Here is an 18,978-nt window from a genome sequence, read left to right on the forward strand (position 1 = left end):
GTCATTTTTTCAAATCTGCATTCTTGCATTAAATCCACCTGTCTTGGCAGCTGCTTGCGGTTTGTTTCATTGCATTGTCATATGCAGATGTCAACACCATTCAAAAGCACAGTAGGAATAATTCATGCTCACCCCTCCCTTTTTCTACTGCTGCAACAAGCCTTACACCTCCATTACTGATTGTCTCCAACCAGCTCTACCTGCTTAATATGAAGACTGGGCTGCTGTAAGGTAGGCTGGGGTGTTTGCATTGCATGCAAAGGAGTTGGTCGGCTCCTGACAAGTGGCCACAGCTGCCAAATGAGAGACAGCTTCATCATTGTCTTCATGTTACAGATGGATGGCAGTGCTGACAGACAGGCAGAATAAATTGGAGGGGATATCAAGGACAGACCGCTTACATTTCAAGGCTTCTCTTTCTCCTTCTCGCTCTTGTTCTTTCTACGTCAAGGTGCATTTTTATTCAAATGCAGAGGGAGGAGGAGACAGACCGTTGGCCTAATGCACGTGTTTTGTTAAGGTGATTTAATGCAAAGCAAATCATTTGCGTGTATCAGTTTCCTGTGCATACATAAGATCGCCCTCTGCATAACTGGGCTGTGGTGTGGCACAGAACAGATATGCACAAAGGAAAAATCTGCATTTTATTTTTGTCAGTATCCCTTTATCCAGGCGTGGTTGTGCAGAAAGTCTGCATGACATTACTTCATGACAATTATGACACATAACTGTGAAAAAAGATTTGTAATAACAAAAGAAAATGACCGTGGACGACGACGATGGCTGCTTAACAAAGATTGAGGAACTTCAATTTTGATATCATGTTGAAATTAAGGGAGGCTGAGAGCAATAATAATGATAATGACAAGAATATATATAAAGAATACAGCAGTGTGGTTCACAAAATGTATGTGTGATATGAAGAAAGTAGGCTAGAACATGGAAAAGCACTGATATGATATTACAGTTTCTGCTTTTACTATTCAACTTTACACCTTGAATGAAAACAGGTGGGATGACCGCCCATATTTAGCATTTCAAAGCACTGTACAAACCCTTTAGAGATGGGTAATAATGGGTTATAATGAAGTTATGATCAAACGTGAAAGGATTTATTTATAAATGCATTTGTCATCAATCATAACCCCTCCAACCACGCATCTCTGACAGTTGTATAGATACTTGATAACACAGTACAACAAAGATGTATCAGTGTATGACAGGAGCACGTGACACCACTGAAGTATGCTCTTCTTTATTGTGTGTAATGAATCCTTTACTCGTTTATCCAAAAGGTGGTTTAAAATATGTTAAAAACCAATGAAGACATTACATTATATATATATAATTTAAACTATATTAATTTATGATATCAGGCATTTATTTTATAGTTGTTTTGTTTTTTGTGTTGTTGTTTTTTTTTTAACATTTACTGTAAAACTAACACACACTTACTGATTTAAATGCTAAATAGAGGGTTAGGATACAGTGTCATCAGAGGTGTGTTGTTTGTTCAACTGTGTTTCCTTCAGCTGGTCAATATCATCCTCTGACACCTGACTGTGAACTTTATGAGTTGACTGTACGACAGTTATTCGTAACTCGATGGCTCTTTGCACACCATGTTTGAAGCCCAAACTAAAGAAATGAAGGTCTCAAAATAGCAGCACTATAAGATGGTGCTTGTGCAGAAAAGACATGATCGTACCTGTGTGTTTGTACTGGCGTCATGTTCAGCATCATTGTTCCTTACCAACTGATTTTTCCGACTGACTGTTGGAGGGACTTCCCTGTGTTTTGGCCACTAACATGAACTTCCCAACACAACGCCAGCTGTGCTCACTGTCACAGATGCAAACCGATGATGATTCATTCATAAGCTCTATAATATGCATGTCACTGAATGCTCTGTTGCATCTTCTTCTGAATATAAATGTGATTGCGCTCGTTGATTATTTGAAGGAAGATGCCTATTTGCTAAAGGTAGAACTGTGAAACACATTTTCAGTCGTGGTTTATCCTGGTTTTTTGGTCAAACACCTTTACCGATGAGTTACGTTCCCCAACTCAGAGGGGACTGTTCGGGTACTTGAGAAGGGGAAAGGGACAAGCAGTATATTAAGTCCAATTTCCATAAGCCTGGCCCTAAATTAGACGTTTGGTGGTGCTTTAAGTAAAACCTGAAGGTAGCAGAGGCCAGAGCGGAGCCGGAGAGATCAGGAAGATATATGGTGACATCAAAGCTGTTCTCTGCACCCCACAAAACCTCGACAGAATCAGAAAAATCCACCCAATTTAGACGTCTGTGAACGTGAAGCCAAGATTTTCTTTTCTGCAGTTGTGTATCTGTACAGAGACAGAAAATGTGGCTTTCTTGGCATCTAAAGTTGTGAAAAATGCTTGTGTGCTATAATAATAATAATAATAATAATAATAATAATAATACTAATAATAATAATAATAATCTAATTTAAGTGTTCCTGGTAAAATTATCTATCTTGAAGGGGATGAGATGCATCAATCTGACAATACATTTTACAGACTGTTTTATTGAGTTGTGTTCTTATATTATTGTAAATATTTCCAACGATGTGTTAAAACCCAGAGAATGAAATCGTTTTTTTAAAGTAACTGTGTGTTTCATTTGGTCGGCCTTCACTATAACTTCCGGGAAAACATCAGCTGATATGACAGTAACAAACTTGAATAAAACCAATAGATTTTGGATGCTGTATTAGGACAACTGCGATCCAACACTACTTTGATTGAAAGACCCCTAGTGGCAGGAATTACATATTGTGCATTTAAAGCTGCTATAATAATATAATAACAATTGGCCCATCATAATGTGAAAGGAGTCACTCTTAGAGATGATAATGCAGAGAATCATCAGCAACTCTGCCCTTTTTGACTTTTTGTGCTGATGTGTCATTCCAGGAAGGCAGCTGTTTCAAACAACAAAAAACATAAAACAGAACAAAACAAATCTGAAAAAAAGAGTGTATACCACCTGGACAGCACCAAACAGGACACAGGTAAAGTTAGTGACCAGCTGGTGACTGGAGGACAAAACGATGACTCTAAATGACTCTTTGTCTGACAATGTATGTATAGATCAGAGTTTGAAACAGCTTTCCAGGTGCTTTGAGTGCATTTTGCTGATAGTAACAGTCAAGATAATACCAGCTTACAAGAGTACTCGAGCATTTTCCTTTGTGGTATTCACATTTCTGACTGCCTCCTCCACACATCAGATAAATATCTCTCCATTGGTACTTCTTATAGTTTTAGATGATTGTGCCCTGTGAAATATGTCAAAAGTAAATTTGAATGTTAGCTTGTCATGAAATCCTGTCACCAGAGGAGGGAAACTGTTTCTCTGGTCTAAAGGTCACGAGTTCAGAGTCGACATTCGTATCCATTCTGCAGGATTTCTGTTTAGGCGTTCGGTTCAAACGAGCAAAAAAGTATAAACCTCATGCCTGGGAGAGACGTGTAAGGCTGCACCTGTCAAACCCACAGAGCCAGCACACGGTTTGTGACAGGTTCTGCTCGGGAAGAAAAATAACACGAGGGGGGAAAGCCTAATCACTCTGGAAGTTTGGAGCAGCGTGAGGGTTGACGTCGTGTGTGCAGGAGAATAACCGCTTTGTTTTCTCCGTGGCTTGCAGAAATTAGATGGAGGTCTTCTGTCCCACATGACACCTCAAATTACCTTTGTCAGAAAATTGGTGTGATCTGGTTCTTTTCCAACACGCTGTATTTATGTGCCATTGAGGAACGATAACTTTAAACCCGCTCGCCAAACCTGAACTTTATGACAAGGTTATACTTTGATTTCCTGTGCCAGCCCTGGTTATTTTCTGGCTGTAGGAGATGGTTGCCACGAGACGGTTATTACCCACCACACATATAATTAAAACCAGTTATCCAGCTGTATCATCAGCTCTGCCTTTCCCTGTGACTTCTTTGCTTTGCTTTGATGTTTTCCGCATTGCAGGCTTCGGAGTGCCATGAGTGTGTGACTTGATCCTGCTTTGGTTGCTTTTCTGTCCTTAACAGAAAATTGCATGTGATTAAAGAGAAATTGTCAACTGGTAGTAACGCTGAGCCACTTCTCAGGTGTTATGACCCTGAAAAAACAGAAATTATGTTCTAAAAAGATTTCTGTACAATAGAAATTAGAACAGAGATCACCTGAAAAGCAGCTCAACAACATCTCACACTATGAGCACCTGAGATTCCTCATTACTGGTGGTTTCTGGCACTGACACTTAATTTCTGATGTATTACTCAGTGAAGAGAAATGACTTTCATCTGTTGCAACAGAGTATATTTACTAAAAAACAATCTTGAAGTACTTGCAACTGAGTATTTTTCTGGGTTATTCTGCAGAAGTTTATTTCACAGCTATGATTTCTTTTCATATGAAGATTCAACACAAAACCTATTGATTATTAATGATTAACATTAAATTAGTGCTAACATGTGAATGTATCAATACTTGCATTGTGTTGTTGCAATAAAAATGACTACTTGTACCTTTGCATACTTTTGCCAATATTACTTACTGCACTATTCTCTTCTCTCTTCTACTTGTAATAGAGTATTTTGACAGGGTGGTATTAGTTCTTTAAATCAAAGCAGGTACAAAGAACATACATGGTTTGTTTGGCTAGCGCGTGCATTTGTTTTGGAAGTCAGTGGAAGAAAGATTTCAGGATGTATAGTGACGAGGTAATTTGTGACTATGTAAGAATAATAACTGTAATATGATACACATACACACCATGAAGCCTACACTGTCACTATCGTACTGATCCTACTTTTTCTACTGTTTTCTGAGGGGAAGATGCATTTTAGTGACCTACTAGGACTAAGTGAGAACCAAAAGAAACTGAAATGATTAAAGTGACACTGGCCTGTTTATGTAGTATTATAAAATGTGTGTTATTGACATGATTTTAACATTTCTTTTCTAAATATCACTGTTATCGGCAGCACCAGTTAAACATTCCATCATAATTGATTTTTTTTTTTTTTTGGTCATTAATGGCAAATGTTTTTCTACTAAATGACTTCATCCTTCAACCTGTGGTAAAACTACATGTACTCTCTTTTTATTCATAAAGTTGTGTTTACAGTTAATAATGTTTTTCGTCCATATTCACTCAGTTCGTGAGATAAACTTTCTTCTTCATTGTCCGAACTGTTAACAAATTCTGGAATGTTTTGACAGAATGATTGTGGAGCAAATCCAGGGGGGGTTACAGGTGTAACAGCGATACCATTGTTTTGACAGCATTTGAAGGTAAAGTCCCACCTGAATTATTCAGACATAGCGACTGAAGTCATTGCACACAGACCCCATATGAGCCCTTTGTAAGCCCTGACTGGTAGAGAGGGGGAAAAAGAAAGAAACCAAGAATTCAAGGAAGGACAGCGAAAGAAAAATTAAGACGGAAAGAGACAGAAACTGTGAAGAACAACTGGAAGAGTCAGAAAAAGAAAAGTAGAAAGAGACAGAAGGACGGAGATAGCGAGTCAGCGAGAAAAGCAGGGACTTACAGTGGACTTACTGTAAGTCCTCACCCTGTCACTCTGCTATCTAAGCCTAATGCCGACACCTAAGTGGCCCTCATTAGTCTGTTAGGAGCCACCCTGGTCAGCACGTGTGGCTGAGGTGGAAGCAGATACAGGAGAGGAGGGGATGTGGGGGTTAAAGTGGGGATTGGCTGGATTTGGTGCAGTGCAGACGTAATCCGGTCTCTCCGCTGCTTGAGATTCGACCTCTGTTTACGAACCTACGCCGAGATTTGTTTCCAAACCTGGAGCTGCTGCATCTTTGAATTTGTTTCAAGAGACTGTGTCGCCAATTTGGGACAGGATGGAGACACAAGGCGATGCGGAAGAGAGAGTTTATATCTGAGTCCCTGTCGAGTCTTTCGAACCCCCCCTCTGGGGAGCTTTGGGTTCTTGACTGCTCAGCTTGAGGTCCTGACTGTGTGTTTAAAGCCACAGCAGCAGCAGCGGCGAACACACAGCCTCACTGTCTTAGCGGCCTTTACACAGGCTTCGCTCGCAAAGTGCAGACAAAAGCCCGAGCTTACACCTGTAAATGTGCCTCACTCAAACTGCCTGTTGTAATCTTGTGAGCCTCCACAATCCGCCGGTACAAAGAGAATTGATGATAGGGTATTATGGCAGTATACTAAATATGGCCCACCCTTAGAAGTGCCTGGGATGATATATTAACACTGTTTCCCGAAGTGCAACTGTACCAACACTGAGCTGCTCTTTAGTTTGTAATTAGATGACGGATTTTTAGATCAATCGCTCGATGAAACTATGTCGTCATTAAGGTTCTTTGTCTAGATTTGAACGGCTTAAAGAATAATTAGTGTTTTGCCAGAATTGTTCAGATTCATCTTTATCACGCAATGTCATTAAAATAATGATGTTCTAGAAAAATCTGCATACTTTATAAGTACAATAATGATGGCAGCATTACACTGTAATACCTGCTCATCATGTCTCATGGTTTTTATAAATACAGGGTGCAAACAGGATGATTATAACCATCGCTGATGTCAAAGTACATACAGTGCTTCCCCACATGGGCCGAACCATTCTATCAGAGATGGTGTGATAAAATAAATAATACTTTAAGATATGTTCATAGTTTGGCTACTGCTTAAATTTTGCATCATTCTTTGCACTTAAGAAGGAAATTTCATCTGTTAATTTGACTTTTTGATTATTATATATATGATAAATATTAAAAATGGCAACCAGTCGCTGGGTGAGAGGAATGACAGAAAATATTTTATGTGGCGATAATCGTTTTATAATCGCACCGTTGCCCTCTGAATCAAAACAAATCGTGAGATGATTTTTATCATGGAAGAAAACAAATAAAATATCTTTAAACGCTCTGTAACTGTTCCACTTTAAAATCACCTCTACACAGAGAGAGAATAATAACAAGACCTTTTTTCTGCCTACACTGACACTGACAGGGCAAATCTTACATTCATGATCTTAGAATCACAACGCTCCCCTTTTTCATCCAACCAGCAACAATGGATTCTTTGTTCCGGTGTATAATGAGCTTGAGATCATGAGGCCGCCGGTGTAGTTACACACTTCCAGGCTTATAGAAAGTAAGTCGATCCAAGAGTGGATTTATTAAAGATCAGCGCTGATGTGAAGTTACTCATTCTGATTCTTCCAGCTGCTCACACAAGTGGCTTCAACTGACGAGGCTCGTCCAGCCGAATTCTATCAAAGTAACAGAAAACCCTCGAACAAATCCCATTGACTCTCATTTGTCCAACAAGAACAACGACACAACACAGGGTAGTAATAACTTCCCAGTCTATTTAGTACAAGTTCAGTGCCTTCGAATGGCAGATAAACCCAAAAACAATAGAGGCTTCACTCAGCGGCGCTGCAGCCCTCGAGTCAAATGTTTCGGCCGTTTGTCACAAAGTCGCACTGACATGCACAGGACACACAACAGCCATGTATGTACGCAGGCATGTGCATACAAAAGCCCAGAATACACACACTCACACACACTCTCCCCGTGTCAAAATGTCACAGGAGCATCTGAATAGCTGTAGTAATAACAGTTAAGGCAGGGCATCCGCGAGACGCAAGACTGACACTCTTAACCTGCCTCCATCAACACACAGGAACTGCCTCAGTGGCAGCGCAACAATTCTCTCACGGCACTAGTCAAAACAAGGTGCGCTGTTCACACACTCTGCAGTAGCTACGACTCCTCCTCGACACACAATGCTTATTTGTTGTACCCACACAGAGAGGCACAAAAAACTGCATGCTGTTCTCATGAAATCAAAAGACCCCTGAATCCAGGTGAAAGCCCTTATTTCCTATTGATTTCACCTGTTAAATCCACTTCCAGTGTCAAAGGGAAGCAGACAAAAAAAAAAAAAAAAAAAAAAGTTGACGAAAGGATTTTCAGGCCCTCCAATGTTTTTGGCCGAGGAAGGTGGAGAGGCTGCAGCTCAAGATCTGAAAGATGAGTCAAGAAGTGTTTAAAATGGGCTTTCTGAATCAAAATATTGGCAGTATGAAGTCGCTAAAGCTTTTTGAAATTCTCCTCCGGCGTACAGGATACTGGGTAAAGTATCGTGGAGTAAAATCAGGGTAAATTATCTTCAAGAAACCTTTATTATTTCTGGCGACAAATTTGATTCCACTGATCTGTTCTCGTCTCTATTCTGAAAGCGCAGCAGATTCAGCCTGCGGTTGACTGTCTTCATCGCCCTTTCTAAACAGCGAAGATTTATGACCTGTAATCACTGTAGTGACGCTTGCTTGTGGTTTTCCTCAATCAGCCACCATCTTCTTTTCTCGCCCCTGAAGAGTCGAAAACAAAACCTCGAGCTAAAAAAACCCTGCAGAAATTTGCCCCTCGAGCAGCCCGTGTAATTTCCACCCTGAAAGATTCATTGTGACATTTTACACCCTCATTGTGTTTACATTAGAAAAGTGGGTGTAAACGTAGCACGCCGCTGAATGTTTTATGAATCTATATCCCTTTGGTTGAGCTGCACGTGGTAAACTACACGCTGCAAGGGTGTAATGAGGGATGATGATAGCCTGGACAAGTCAGAGGAGGGTAATGAGGGCTGGCTGAGTTGGGAAAGCATTGCTCAAACATTTGGCTCCATCAAGACAGGGCGTGCTCGTGTAAGAAGAATTGGATTGATGCTGAAAGGCCTCTAAAGTCAAAACTACCGTGAAATGAGCCGATGATTCGATGGTGTTAAACTGTTCGCTGCTGTCATATCAAATACATTTTGCATGTAACTTTTAATTTGTGCTGTGACCGGTGAAACTTTGTCCTTACTACCTTTTAAAATGAGTTTACTGAACTATGTTTGACTATCTTTAAGGTTCTAGATGTTGGAAACAGAAGCAGGGGAACTATTGTAACCACAGGGTCCACTGAGAAGCAGTTTTGCAGCATTTGATGCCTGCTGAACATGCTGACTGGTGATCCTTGAGCAGTTGATGGTGCTGCTAAGGAATGGAAACATTCCAGCCCTCGAGGCTGACGTTAGCTAGCATACTACTGTTGACAGAAACTTAAAATCTCCAATTCTTTCACAACAATAGAAAATCGGTGTTTATTCTGTCTTCCCATGTTCAATTGGGAATCCAAAAAAATATTTGTTATTTCAGTATTTGGACATGAATTTGATACCAATAAACAAATCCTGTGTCTTTTGATTTTATACTAACATCAAATGTCGATCTTGATTTCCATATTTAATTTGTCCGATGTGTGTGGCTCTGAAGTTATTTATTCTGGTTTTGCTGACTCACACAATAGCCATGGTAGTATGTTGCCTCTGTTTCTTTTTTTAGTGTAGTTCTGGCCCAAGTTTAGGTCTACTTCCCCATGAGATCACATGAGATCATGTAGCCATAAAGAGAGATGAAGAGAGCCCTGTTGTGACAACATTGCAGATATTCAATTGAATTTTTTTTTTTTTTAAGTTGCCTAAAAATAATTAAATGTATGTTTATCTCCTTAAGTTAATGAAAAAACTGTCTGGTATTAGTGTTTCTTTTGAAACTTTGGTCAGCTTCCTGTAACAGTATAGTTTTAACCATCATTCTCTCTCTGAAAATGCTTGCAGTAGAGCGATGGGAGTGATTTTGATCTACATCATGTCAAGGTTAAGTGGAGGAGGTGAAGGGCGGTGTAATTATCACCGGGCAGGTTTTCCCTCCAGTCCTCTTCGCTGTCTCTCTCATCGTCTGTGTTTTCTTTGTCAACATGTCAGGATGCCCTGCAGGGTGACCTGTCAATCACTGGTGTCGCAGTAACACGCACACCACCACAGACATGGAGGAGAGGCATTGTGTATATATGCACGTGTGAGTGGAAACGTTTCAGATACGTGAAAAGAGGTGGTGAGACAAGTTTAAAGCAGTAAGGGAAACGGTTACTCTTGAAGATGGTAGTTAAAAAACAAACATGCACAGACAAATACTTTTATGTTCTTTTTCAATGAAATACAATCGGAGGGAAATGTGCAGGAACATGCATGTGCACACATAAAGGGCAGTGCTTGACTTTGAACTTTGGCAAGCAACGGAAATCACACACACCCACATGACTCATCGTGACATTGTCATCAAGAAAAATTGCAATGGTCTTTTGTCAGTTTGTCAGCTGCCTGAAGCGCTCACGATCGTTTCAATGAATTAAAGTTTCTTAGAAAGAGCAGGAAGCCCGTGAGGCTCGACCCAAGTTGAACGTTCTTCAGGGGTCTGCGAGGCTCCACCTCTGAATGTAAATGAGTCAAATACATTAAGCGGTTAAGGAATAGAGTGGTCGAAGGTTTGGGCGGGACATAACACACTTGCATTTTAAACCAATAAGACATCAGTTGGACAGTAGAAGGTAGTTAGATTTGATGGGAGGAGCTGGAGGGTGTTCAAGCTGCAGCATGGGGTCACCTGAATATGGTTTGTTTGTAGGAAGGGAGAGTTTTTAAGGGATTTTTAAGAAAAGTATATTTAGTGCAGGTGGATGCAATCATCCATTTACACATCTATTAATTATTCTATGATTCCCTATCTTCAAGCAGCCATAATTTCTATCAATTTCAGGATCAAACTGTAGAGGTTTGATGCTTATTAGAGCTCTGGTGAGCATGTGTATCAATGATGTGTTAACATGAAGCCTTATATAGAGGCCAAAACTAACAACATTTAAATGGGTTGCAGTGGTGTAAAAACTCTGTTTTCTGCCTGTGACACAGACAGTCAGCTATTCAGAGACGCCATCTGCACTTCATCAGACAGACAGATACCTGTAATAACCCCTCTCAAATATCATTCTCCTTTTTTTTTCTCTTCTTTTTTTAAAAATATCACCATGCTTCACTTACACAGCTGTACAACGAGCAGTTGCAGTCAAGTTGAATGTGCAGCTGAAAAAAATGCCTTTGTGTTTGACCTACGTTAAGGAAACATACGGGTGGAGCGCACTACATCAGGTGATTGTCAGTGACACAAAAACTATGTCAAGTCTATTTTTAAGCCTGACCTAAATGGTACATATTTAATCCCTTAATTGTGTGTGTTTTTTATTTCGTAGTTATTTTGTGTTCAAATGTATGTCATCTTGAATAAATGAAATAAAACTTTGGATCAGGTTGTTTATGCCTAAGCACAAATGTGTTGAGAAATTCACAGTCCAACAGTCCTAGTGAACTATATCATGTTCATTTCTTCTACATTTTTTTAAGACAAATCAATGTGGTTCATCCAACACGACTTAAAGCCGAACAAATATCAATTTCAGATGTCACCAGTGTCCGACCAGTGTTGACTCTACTGCGGGCTCTCCACGACTCTGCAAAGGAGAAGCGATTACAGACAATGATTGATGGATGGACGCGTGTCTGTATTCCGTCTCTCTTGACGTGATCATTAGACGTGGTCCTGACTCCTGACAATGAAATCTGATCACCCAACGTCACAACCTACATTCAGTCTAATATCAACGTTGAATGATGTTGTGGCCAGCTTGGTAGCATGATTGTCAGCAATTGTTTTTATTTGTTGCTTACAGCCTCATTGTTTTGTTACCAAGTCTCTATAGTGACTGACTGCAGTGTCACTGTTGAGTTACCGAACGTTAGTTACCATCCTACCTACACTTTCAGTGCTCCTCACCTTTTAAAAGAAAATCTTTAACTGAGCTGCTGAAAACCATTAGCCAGCGAATTAGCTTGCTGGCTTTGCAATCTTGCTACTCCAGAAAACTTAAGGACACATTTATTTCCACAACAGTCCAGTGTATTTTTGCCTCGTGTACCCATTGTTATCCAATCATTCGCTACCAGACAAGCCCTCCCCTGCCGTTTAATAAGAAATTGTTCACACCAGTTCTGTGGGTAACGTGCCGTTCCACCTCTACACGGTCGGAGTCCGCCTTTCACATTCTTTTATGAGTCATACATCTGTCATACAAACTGTCAGTGCTACACAACCGTAGCGCGCTAACAACTAGCGCCAAGAATGTTTCAAAGGGCAGCTCATGACTTCCCACGTTGTTCATGCGATGTTTGCTGTGACTTGCTGATTTTCAGGACTGTCAAGTGTCCGTTTATAGTGAATGACAGTTTCTGTTCATTCTCTTTTGGTATGTAATCAGTGTGTGTGAGTATGGTTTCATTAGACTGTGAAGCATGCAGTGGCAGGGTCAGGTGACTTGTCAAAATATGGTTCTGTAATCTACATGGAGGATGTCAGTCATTGTACTTTCAAGTAGCCCGGGGCCAAAGAAATATCCTATGAAACACATGAACCTGTGTTAACTCACATCAAGTACAATTGACACCTGAGGATTTTCAGATATCGAAACACTTACAGTCTTTGTGAAGGTGAATCCTGGGCACGGCTGCCTCGGGACATGAATGTTTGTTTTGCTTTTTGATCAGTGGAATCTATCTGCATCTTTCTCCCCTTTGTCCTGCCAGCTGCTGTTTATTTTCCTATGATCTAAATCAGGATGAGAGCCAAGTGAATGACACAGTAACACACTGGATGAAAAGACAGATGAAACTAAACACATCCTAACATCTGGAGGTTCCTGTTTGGCTGTTTCAAGTTCAAGTCAGAAAAATTGAAGACAAACCATTTAAGAGGTTCACAAATGGTTAAGTGCTTGTCATGGACAGAGCTTTAGCCTACCAAATGTTGTCTCAGGGTGGTGGTTATATTTCTATCAACCCCAAAATCAGTCTTTGAAATGTGACGGCTCTCTCCTCTTCATTTTCAAAGAATAAACAGTGCCAAGATTCACTTTTAAATGACTGCCTCATGCTTTGACATTGTTGGCCTGTCCGTCGTCTTACCTGATAAACTACAACTAGCCAAGATTACTTATTGAAATTGTTCCAATGGACAGATTTTTTGGGATGCTTGTATCTATGTTTTTATCTGTCATAATTTTTCTGATGAACCGCAAGATCAAATTTTTCCTGAGGTCTGTAAAAACCATTTTGTTGCCCAACACCTCTTCAAACCTTAAGGACAGAATAGGTGTTTTCTCAGTGACTCACAAAACATGGAGACGGTTGGAGAGGCGTTGGTTTGGTTAGTCATGGCAAAAATATTAAACTTGTGGTTAATGTTGTGATACAGTTGCAGTTTGGTTGTGTATGGGCACCAATGTGTGTAGATTTAGGAAAAGCTCATGGTTTGGGTTAAAATAAGTACGATTGTTAAATGTCTAATCATTGAGCTTAGAATGAGACTGAAAGATCAACTTTTTTTCCACTTGACCCTTTAAGTTTGTTCAGTTAAGCAGGTAAATGATGTTTTGTTTCACTCGAGACATGGGTTTGGCCATTCTATCCTTCCCGACCTCCTCCCTTCACTCTTTAAACTACATTACCTGACTTCCTCCTTTGCTCCCGTGATACTTGCAAGAGGTCACCACTTAACAGTAAATGTAAATATGACTCGGAATAAGCTACTTGCATGGATAAAATCTTTCTTGTATTTTCCACAGCCGTTGTTTGAGTCAAGAACAATCTACATACACCTGTCATGAACAGGCTGCATTCATGTGAAACAAGCAATTCACAACAAGTTGAATGGCTCGCTAAATGTGAGAGAGATTTTAGGACAAAAATCTCAGATTAGGAATTTTTGGATGTTCTGAGCTCGTTGATGTGCCAGTGTTACAATAAGGTGATCGTCAAAGTGGTGACAGTCGTGCAAAACTCATAATAAGAAGCAAAAGGACGAATGTGAAAACTTTTCTCCACAGTGTGTTAATTTGTCTGCTCCAGAGAACTCCAATAAATTCTGTCGAGCTTTCCATTTAACAAGTGTTTTTTTTTCACCTCTTGACACTCACTTCCACGTCTCTGGTGTCAAACCTGTCCTTTAATTTCACCTGAAAACATATATGTCTATATGCATCTTTCACCCTTAAAAAAGTTCCAGTCCTCTTTAATTGACTCGTCTACAAGATGGGCTGTCACGTCCGTCTCTCTTAACAACCACAGCCACGATTCACCCACCGGAGGATAATGGCCAGGAGGAAAGGTGCCTTTAGGTGCCTCCGAGCCCTCTCTTCCCTGCTACCTTGGCCTGATTAAAACAATTGAGGGGGAACACGCAGGGTACTTGACCCAAACGGTGTATCGTACCAAATTGCTTTTGTTAGGTGAACCAGCGCTACGCCTGGCCTGCCTGTCTGCCCGTGTCCGGGGGGGATTTGAGATGCATATACATGAGCGCTGCAGGCTGGGAGGGGAGTCAGGTGGAGTTCTGGAGGCCAATTTAGGCCTGGCGGGAGAGGTGAGGAGGACAAAGGAGAACGGAGAAGAGGGCAGGAGGCGAACCTAATAGAGCTTCCTGCTAACAAGCCCCATCTCTGGGCTTTAAGTCTGATGTCACCACATCTTCTCCTCCTCCTCCTCTTCCAGCAACGCTCACTGTTTGCCTCTGCATAATTTCCCATACCCATTTTGTTACGCTGCTTTCTCGCCGTTTCTCCTTACACACCAATTTGGATGGGCAGCAGCGAGTTAAAGACCTTTTCTCTTTCTGCCTCATTTGTGGAGGCATACAACAGGACAGGTTCTGCTGTTTGTTTGCGTGTGTGGTGTCTATTCGTCTCTGTCAGACAGGTGCTTTGTTAAGCTGCTGCCAATCATTGTCTGGGTTGTCTCGTCCTCCCGAGGGGCTGAGTTTTTTTCCCTCCACGCACGATTTGTTTGCAAGTGTAACCAAAAAGCAGCAGAATGGTTCAGGAGAGGAGATTACATCTCTAACTTTTCTTTCTTTTTTGACAGCCCACGCCCCAGAGAGTCATTAAGGTACAGTTCCTCATAGCAGCACTTAAGGCCTCGCAGGTAACAGGTCAGAAAGTTTCCCATGGGCAGTTAACAAAGTCACAGAGGCAACTTTTTAGAAGTGTTTTGGCCTGACGTGACTTCTTGGGAACTTCTGGTTTTGTATGAATAAAACACTAGCAGAACACAAAGAAAACACCACACATGTCTTGGCATATAAGACCTTGCCAGGCTTTTGAACAGCAGTTGAGCCAGTCAGCATCCTCTGAGGAACTATAGAGACAGCAGCAACAGGCGTGGGTTAGATGTGAGGACCAGTGATAGAAGCCGATGTAGCATCAGTAATTTCAGAACTAGAGAGATTATTTCATTGATAGAAGAGCAAAGAAGGTTAAAGGCATTGCATTTTTGACTTTGCTTGATTCAAAGAGTCGCGTCATTCTCTGTGTACTTTATTTTTTGAAACAGCGGCAGATAGTGGAGCCTTTAAATGAAACATTCGTTTCAACGTTCTTTGGTCTCTATAATCATGCATTTAAATTGCCTGCTTAGAGCTTCCTGGAAATATCTTCTCTGAATCACATGACTTTTGGCATTTTGAACAACTGTTTTCTCAACTCTCTCCACTCAAAGGCTCTGGTTGTACTCTCCTACTGTTGATGTGATTGGCTGAGGTTGAAGCATGATAGACGCTGATAGACAGATGGTTCGTCCAACCATCGGTCAGGTATTTTAGAAAGTGCCTGCTTTTTCCAAACAGCTGTGGCGCCTTTCCAGATGCTTCTGTATAACAAACCAGGTTAGCATAGCAATGCTTTAAACTGAATGTGATCTTGCTAACATGCCCACTGCAACAACTCATGCTCATGCACTCATGTTTAGAAAGGCAATTTTTACCAGGTAGATAAACAAGTGTGTCACAATGCTAGTATATGATTATCACTAAACACAAAGCATCTGTGAAGAGAATGTCATTGGTTTTGCAAGTTTTGCCAGTATTGGTTGGTACCTTTGACCTGTTGGTGGCGATAGATGAAAATCAAAAAAGAACAGTCAAGCTCTTGGGTCCAAGAGTATCTACAAAATTTCATGGAAATCCATTCAGTAGTTGTTGATTTATTTCACTCTGGATCAAAATGGTGGACCGACCTGAACCTACTGATGTGCACCACAATCTTCCAAGACACGCAGCTTGCATGGCAAAAAATTCCCAGCGTGCACCCCGGCCAGCTAAAACCAGAGAGACACCCAAAAATTGTTGCAAATTCAAATGCAAAACCCCCTTTGACCCCATAAAACCTCTTGAACATGAACAGCTGCTTAAATTGAGTTGTGTTACCACTTGATCATTCAGGAGATGTTCTGTCAGACATGCAGGGTTAAACTGGGGGCTTGTCTCCCTGTCAATCAAGCACCATGAGATGAACATCTCTGTCAGAAATCAACTCCATCCCCCTTCCAGCGCACCGCGTCGCCCTCATCTTGACATCTGTGTTAAACAAGGACTCCGACAAATCCTCCCTCTGCAGGCTTAGAGTGGCTACCTGGGGAAATCACAGCTGTCTGGGTGTGTGATTGTGTGAATGCGTGTGTCATACATATCCATGATGCCACTGCTCCTCTGCCAACATGCAAGAGCAGTTCCGTGCATGTGTATGTTAGCAGCAGCCGATATGCTTTGGTGTACAGACTCCTGGGAGTAATTGACAGGCGGAGGCTCCTTGTTTACGGTGGTCTCAGGGGGGGCAGTTAGGCTGACTGCGCTCGGAGCCGCAGACCTCCACTCATGGAGAATGCATAGAGGGATCTCTGGTGTATCTGCGGATTAGCTGCATTGTAAAGGGCAAGGGGCAAATAAGGCCACGGCAGGTGAAGTTATTTGACATGCTTGAAGTGTGTGTGTTTGTAAGTATGAAAAAGTAGCCATGGATGATGTGAACAAAAGATGAATAGTAAAAACTGCATTTACTGTGACAATTCAGTTCAGTTCAATTGGTGCAGAACATTTATAATCTCATGTCTAACAGCTGGAGCAGCACGGCATGTTTGGGGTTCCGACTGTTAAGTTAATGAAAAAAAGGGAGATTAGTTGGTTGATAAGTGATTAATTATGTCAGTAATTTAGTTTAATCAAGGTTTATAGCAGTAGCTGTGGTGGTCGTATGTTCTGTGAGGGTAAACTGAAGCAGTTACTGCCACATGTGTGTGTGCATGAACAGGACTTTTTTTACTTGAGGTAAAGATGTCAAAAGTGCAGCGCAGGCCGGCCACATGACTGGAGCAATTTACTCCTACTACTCTGTGTTTGTGGTAATTTCCTGTATGTCAGGACTTGAACAGAAAAAAAAGGGAAAAGAAAAGGAGAAGGAGGAGAAGAAGAAGAGAGAGGCTCTCAGGGGCTTTTGACTCAGATAATAGTGTAATAACCAACTCTGTTCTGTCAGCTCTGAAAGCGGCTCCAGCCAGGTTCAAAGGGCGAACGATAGCCGGGAGGCAGCAGTACTGGGCTCAGTGAAGGAGCCACCACCACCTGTGAGAATGATCCTGTAGATGCTAACAAAGATGTTCAGCGTGTGTTTATGTAGAAAAGACCGAGTATGCTGGTGCAGTGAGGAGCGATTTTTTTGAGTATTGAGTAAATAGCGAGTCCTGTGCCATGCTGAAAAACATGGAAATGTGCACAAAAGGACATTAACATAAACACCACTTGCTCAGTTAATTGGTAATAAAAAAAAAAAAAAAACAACAACAGCAAAAATATACTGATGAGACTTGTTTCATAATATGTTAGTAGAACAGGCTGTGGACTGTGGTTAGGTCTCTGGCTGCTTGGTCCTGTGTTGAACAATCCTCGAGCAAGTTGTTCTTTAGTGGCGACAAAAATGTGAGGGTCAAAATGCTTATTTAATACAATATAAAGGCAGCATAAACAGCAGATTAATGACAGCAGTAGCACTAATTGGCATTTTGGCCTCATTAGCAGCAATTGTGCTTAAGTGGTCCCATCACAAATTAAGAAGACAGAAAATGACACAAACACTACACAGAGGGTTTCAGTCAGTCCTCTCCTGTCCTCCTTCTCTCTGCAGGTATTTCCTCAGCGATGCTTCCCACCCACAGTCAGACATGATCCGACCTGCGGCGGTGCTGACTTGGTGGGTCTCTGCCTGCGCTGGCGTTGTGAACAAACACTAGCTCTCATCCAGAACATCAAACAGGGCAGGGCTTCAGGAGGAACCAGGGGAGAGGTTGGCAAATATCACTGATGGTGTGTAATGACAATAGAATTAACATTTAATGAGCACTTGTACCAACAGTGATTCTCAGCATGACATTTCTGTTTTCACAACACGGTGCTCTGCTCATTGAGGCGTACAGGACTAATTGACCCAGCATTGATTCTAGGAGTAGTACACAAAAGATTTTATTTCTAAAGTACATACTTGCAACTGTTACGACTCCATATTTGCAGCAATGCACAGCTATAAAACAACTACGTATCATGATGATATGTGGTTTGTTTTGAATTGAGTGTGCCACCAGAATTTCAAGGAGGCCAAACAGGAGCGTTGGCCTTAAAACAGCTGGATATATTCTCATGTCAAAGAGAACTGAGATCAAAAGTTCAAACTACCTAAAACATATGACAGAAAGATGCACTAAATACAGCTTTAAGACTTACTCTACAGAATGCATGGACACTAGAAGAACTCGAGTTGCAAAAGGAGGAGTCATTTTTACTTACTTACTTTTATCCTTAGTATTTTTGTTGCCTCAACAAAACCAAATATTTGTTCTCTTAAGCTGACCAGAAATGTCTGTTCCCTTAAACCAAATCAAGTACTTAGAACCTAACCAGTTATTTTTCTTACCTAAACCCAGTGACTCATTTTTTTTTGCTTAAACCAAACCAAATATATTGTTCCTAAAACTTGCCAAGTAATTTTGTTCCCTAAACCCGGTGAAGTATTTTTTCATTGCCTAAACCAAATAAATTACTTTTTGTTCCCTAAACCTAAACAAATATGTTTGTTCCATATATGGTCCAGTCATACGATGTATTCCTTTGCTATGGTGATGTTGGTATATCATGTGTTGGAGTGTGTATGTCACA

At 41.0% G+C, this 18,978-nt stretch overlaps 1 long non-coding RNA gene across 1 annotated transcript in view; it reads left to right on the forward strand.

The window, feature by feature from the left end:
• The window catches only part of LOC119031442, a 44,542-nt gene that overhangs the window by 15,174 nt on the left and 10,390 nt on the right, over positions 1-18,978 (forward strand). The window contains exon 2 of the long non-coding RNA XR_005078596.1: positions 17,954-18,132. This is a non-coding gene — a long non-coding RNA (uncharacterized LOC119031442). The remainder of the gene's footprint in view (positions 1-17,953; positions 18,133-18,978) is intronic.

Source organism: Acanthopagrus latus, chromosome 13, assembly GCF_904848185.1.
Source record: "Acanthopagrus latus isolate v.2019 chromosome 13, fAcaLat1.1, whole genome shotgun sequence".
Lineage (NCBI taxonomy): Eukaryota > Metazoa > Chordata > Actinopteri > Spariformes > Sparidae > Acanthopagrus > Acanthopagrus latus.